Raw genomic sequence first — 6,000 nt, 5'->3', positions numbered from 1 at the left:
CTAAGAAAATATGGAATTCCTAATACATATTTTTTAGTTTTTTTTTTCTCTAACATTTAAGAAGTGTTGAGCTTACTTCTGAAAAATTACACCTTTGCCAAAATAAAATAAAGGTAAGTGCAAGAGAAAGTCATTCTTCGGTCTTTGTGATTATGATCGCTACGGATAGGCTGCGAATATTTATGCGAATACATATTTTTGTGGAGATAAATAAAAAAAAAGATTGAATTTAAGTAAAAAATTTGTTTATCTACTAAACATTATAGCAAGTACCATACTCTGAATATTTTACATATCTTTGTACGTTAGATGTATTTTATGCATTTTACATCTTCAAATGTCATACAAACGAATAAAAATCTGAAAAAAGAAATAAAAGAAGTCATCATATGTCGTTAATTCTTCGCTAGAGTTGCAAACTCCAAAATACCTCGCAACTTCTAGTATTTACTCTTCTTCTCTTGTGGCTTAAATAAAATCTGAATCCATTGAAAATTCACGTTTTTGTGAAAATAAAATAAGGTGTTAATAGTGAGATATTAACTCATCAAATGCAGAAAGAAATATTAATACATTAAATGGTAATCCTCTTTTCAACATCTTGATCAGCACGAGCATTAAATACAGATGTCGCGACAAATGTTCGAACGGTTGGAACGGTGACGGTCGATCGGTTGAACGCACGTGCTGGCCGGAAGCGGAAACGCGGTGTGGGAACGCCACAAGTGGCATGAGGACTATGGCCTAATGATGCGCATATAAATGCGGGATGCGCGAGAAGTCTAGATGACACATGTAGATAACATTATAGTGTGACTGGCGTTCGATATTGCTTCTATCGTTCTTCGAAAATTTTGAAACGCGCTTCTATTCATCGTGTAGAAACAAATTTTAGGTTTTTCGTTAATTGTTAATTGGACTCAGTCAACGATATCCGATTATCTACATGGAATACGAATTGCCGAATTTTATCGGTTTGTTCGAAGTAAAATTCATAACAAAGTTCAAGAATAATTTACAGATAGTATCATATTTTCGTAAAATTATAATTTTATTGAATAATGCATTGTTTATTGATGCTTTGACATGTATTGGATGACTTTGGAGCTTTCTCTCGAAAAATGCTTAGTTTCCTCAATATCCTATTTCTTCAAATAATTTTTATAGACTTCTAATGTGTGCAATATCTAGTCATTGAAGAACTTTTGTGAAGACAAAATTTTACAAAACAAAATAAATGACAACGTGATTCTAGCTAAGATTTAATAACTTTTATCGGTTCTCCGTCGAGAAAATGAAATGAACAATATTCTTTATATCACAGCGCAGCAGCTGAGAATTCATTTCGAAATACGTTATGGGGGATTTTAAAATCGCCTCCAATCCGTGGCGAGTGTAAATTCTCCAAGGTTTTAATGGCATAACGGTGGAACTGCAATAAATCCGCATTTGCTTTTCGCACTTGTTAATTCCACGAAGTTATCCGGCGTCTTTCGATTCGGCCAATGTTAACGCCATCGTATTTTTCATCTTGAAACGTTAAGTGGTACAAATGAAAAGACTCATATTTACGTAGCCGCTTGTGGCTACAATCGTTCTTCCTTCTAGCCGAATCGAGGAAAAAGAGAGAAAGAAATCAATGAAAGAATATGCACGTGAACATACACGTTCTTCGATGCGCGAGAGACTTCGTTCGAAGAGAATGTGATTGTTTAAATTAATATTACTAGCGATGAGATGGAAGCAAGACGAGATGCTTTCAGACGTTTTTCATATAAAAAGAAGGTACAAAGTAAACCCTAAATCGCCAATATAGAAAAAATGAGACTAACTTGTTTCAAGAATTTTAAACTGCGTATTACAAAAAAAAGTCAATAAATTCTCATTTCACTTTAATAAATTCAAAAATTGGAAATCTGAAAAATTTTTATTCCGAATATTTTTTCAAAAATCCTAATATTTATTACTGTAAATAATATTATTAACCTACCTTTAAACTTTTAAAGGAACATGAGATATTTTCGGCGCATCGAGCATCCATTGCTGCACCCAAAGTTTCCGTAAAACGATCCCAAACGTTATCCATACAACGATACGAGTCAAAGTCACTGAGAAGTAAATATTCGAAGATCGTTTCCTCTTTTGACTCTCGTTTACGAGCACTTCGCACCTACGGCTTAAAGATCGATCTTATCGAATTGGAACGACCACTCGATGCACCGTTAATACCCTCCGCCGAGATTTAATCAGCCTGCAATTTGCAGTTACGATGATTTCATTTTCATGAAACAATCTTCCCGTTACAACTGGCAACATGAATATTTTCGGAAGAACCTGCGCGTTTATTATTTTAAATTTGTCGATTTATTAAACCGAGCTGCTCCAATTAACGTGTAAAACCTGTTTCCGATAACAGTTGTACCTATATGGCGGTTCAGAGACTGCGTTTATTGCTGTTCAACCTTCTTTTTTGTTTGACAAATTACGTTTTTTGCTGATACGCAAGACACGACTATAAAGCGAAATTAAAATTATTTACCTGGATATTAAAGATGATGTTAAGACTGAAAATTGCATTTAAAAGCAGTTGTACTGGATTGGAAATGTTTTGATTTACGATAACTTTGAGAATTAAAGATTAATGAAATTTGATTTTTTAAGTATTATAGGTACATTTCATGCGGCATAATTTTTTACAAAACGAGTGTTTAAGATAGACGGCGAATGTTTAACTTCTTAGATATCTTTCGTGTTATTTTAGTTTATTAGTCTCGTGCAGATGATTTTCAAATTATTTCAAATTACTAGATTTGCGTAATATTATAGTCGTAAAGTTTAGACTGTGAAAAATTGCAGGAAATTAGGAAAATCTTACGGATCTTCGAAAACAAACCTTTTCTTACACTTTTCTATCAAACCCCAAATTTTCATTTGAATTAATCTCTTTACTCTGAGAAAAAGAATTTAAAATTCAACAACTCGAAAGCAAATCCCCGACTATTTATTTTTCTAAACCACAGAAAATCCACGAATTACAGCCTAACCTTTTATTTTCAACCATCACAGAGCCATCTGTAGCAGCCTATCTAATAGTCTGAAAACGGCAGATTTCCCTATTTACGATCAGTAGGAATTGGCGAGCGTGTCTCGATCGTAATCACAGTCATAAGCCTGCGGGTATCGATAAGAGCTCGCGGTCCACTCGTCGAAATTCTCAAGTTTACGAGCCAGCCAAGCCGTAACGTCGCAAACTGACTTCACGTCCGGTAATAAAACGACGAGACTGTCGTACCTTGCCTCTCTTTCTCTTTCTGGCCCGTTGTTAATGAGAAAGTTTATGCATCGCCATAACGACACCCGGTTTCCATTAACAAGTCATAATCGTCACTTCATCGATTACTTGAACGGTACGGCGCTCTCATAAACACGAAGACGCGCTATCACACGCTCGTGGTACCTAATACCACGTGAACAACGCAAAGTACCCCAGGTACCGCTTGAATTCGGGGACGTTTGCCGTCTTTATGACTGCCGCTGAATAAATGATAAAACTTTCCTTCCTCTTGTGAATCGCGCTTTTAGCAGCGTTAGTCTAATAACGACAACGTTTATGATTTTATTTCGTGAAATAAACGAAGCTTAATGGTGAGGTTGCAAGGGAAGATCGTTTAGGGAGGAGGAATATTCATGAGCCGTAATGATGATGCAATGACAATAGGCAAGATGTGTAGGGTTTTGTTGGGAGACAGAGATGTTGATTGTGGGGATTGATTGATGGGTTTATGTAAGTGTGTAATCTTGGAACGTGTAAAAGGTGGTGAGAGAATTATACGTTATTCATAAGATGAAAGAATTGTGCGGTGAGACATTGAATTATTACGATCATTATTGAAAATTATCATTTGTTTGAAGTTGAAACAATAATATAATTAGAATCCTATATAAAATGATTGTTATGTTTTTAATGGTGTAGCATAAGGGATTTTTAATTTGTAACTTTTGAACCTGATTATAATAGCAATAAGTAGAAGCTTTTAAGTGAAAGTTGGAATTGGCATGAAAGCGTATTCAGCATCTGCTATTCAAGTAAGATAGTTTCAAACTTTGAAGTTGAATTTGAGGAACTTTCGTGTTCCTTATCAACTTTCTCGCGTATCTTGCTTCCTTTAAATTGTTAGTAATAAAACTATTTGGCTTTGACAATATTTTATGAAGCACAAGAATTGTGTCAAGCGGATCCTAATTGTTTTTATTTTAAATGTGTTCACTATCTTCGCAAATTTTTCACACAAATTTTGTTTTGTATCCTAAATTTACGAGTACAAAAGATAAAAGATACTCCGAAATGTCATAAAAATGGAACGAGGCCTAGTCTTTGGAACCGCAACGATCATTATTTTTCTCATTCGCAAGCCGCGATTACGAGGTGAAAGTGCTTAGGAATGGGAATAATAGCAACAACCTAGGAGAATATTATCCATTATTCGCTTTGGATATCCCCCTGCTCTACTTTCACCTTCGGGGTAAGAAATTATGATGGATATGGCATAGTGGTTCTAAGACAAGCTCTTAAAACGCAGCCCTCGCGTTGTATGCGCCGGTCGTTAGGCATGCAACGCGCGAGCCTCAGGTGTATTATAATCAACCACCGTTCGTGTTATGTTCGGGGGCGTGAGAGAATAACGTATTACTCGAAATATTTTACGGGCCGGGCTATCGTCATTTCTTATTCGTGGTAATAATACACTGGTATGTTTAGGATCAGCGTTAGAAATCACGACTTTTATTTCAGAAGTGCTTCTTTCTTACAGAAGTTTTTCGTGAACAAGTGATGAAAATGTGAGTAAACGAATCAAAATCTTCTGCTTCTAAAATTCTATTTAATCATATTTCTTTACCGCTACTGCATTTTTTACTTCTATTTCTATTATTTCTGTTATATTTCTTTAAGAAAACGTTAGTATCCATCTAGAACAATATCAAGATATAAGCTTACCCCTTCTCACAAAATCATCTAAAAAGATACCATCATCGTTCACCGAAAGAAGCCACATAACGCAAATTCCATAATCATAATCCATATTCACATCTACATTCTCAATAATGATTCCATCCTTCAATCGCTTCATCTTTAAATTGCACCACAAGATAGGAAAACGAAAACCAGAAACGTCTCTTCTCGAACCACTTCACCGTTAATATCCTCCGCAAGATAAGAGAGCGAAAAACAAACAATCGAACGAACGCGAGACGAATTACAATTCATTTCCTGCACCACGAATCGTGTAACGCAATTCGCCTTTGAAATTCTGCGATAGCGCCCAAGCCACGCCCGTCCATCAGCCTGATAAATAACATTTTAAATAACACTTTGCGTCCGGTAATTACGTTTTAATTACACGCTGCTCTCCCTCCGTAACATCGTTCCGTCACCGGTGCCTGCTGCTTTTTCTTCTCTTTTTCAATGTACACCAGCTGGTACATTCGCGTGCGTTCATCCCATGTTTGGTGCGTCGAGTTGACACGTTCTCTCCCCGTTTTATCCACGTTTTCGCCAGTCGTCGTTTGCTTGGTCGTCCACGTGCCATGATCGAGGACGTCACATCCGTTTGTACACGCGTCGCTGCTGGGAAATAATCGTTGAATGGCTAATTAGAGGGACAATGATGCGGAACCGGCGCGCGAACCGGAAGCAGACGGAGGAGGAACTGTTCTCGGGCGACGACCGTCTCTTCCGCATCGTAATTACACGCCGAGGACTTCTCCGCGTTCCGGATGTTAATTAAGATGCACGTTGGAAAGTCCACCGAGGATGTATTATACTCGTGAAAATTCGCGCTGGCCCAATTTCCTTAAGGGTGAACGTAGTAATGGCGTAATAACGAGCCCAGAAGTTTCTGCTTCTTGGAGAGACGGCTAATTTGTCCTTGAGGGAGTTTCGCGACGCAATGTAAATCGTTGAGCTCGATTCGGCTATTTCTTGAACTCGGAATGTGAAAC

Source organism: Bombus huntii, chromosome 13 (assembly GCF_024542735.1).
Source record: "Bombus huntii isolate Logan2020A chromosome 13, iyBomHunt1.1, whole genome shotgun sequence".
Classification (NCBI taxonomy): Eukaryota; Metazoa; Arthropoda; class Insecta; order Hymenoptera; family Apidae; genus Bombus; species Bombus huntii.
This window is presented reverse-complemented; position numbering follows the sequence as displayed.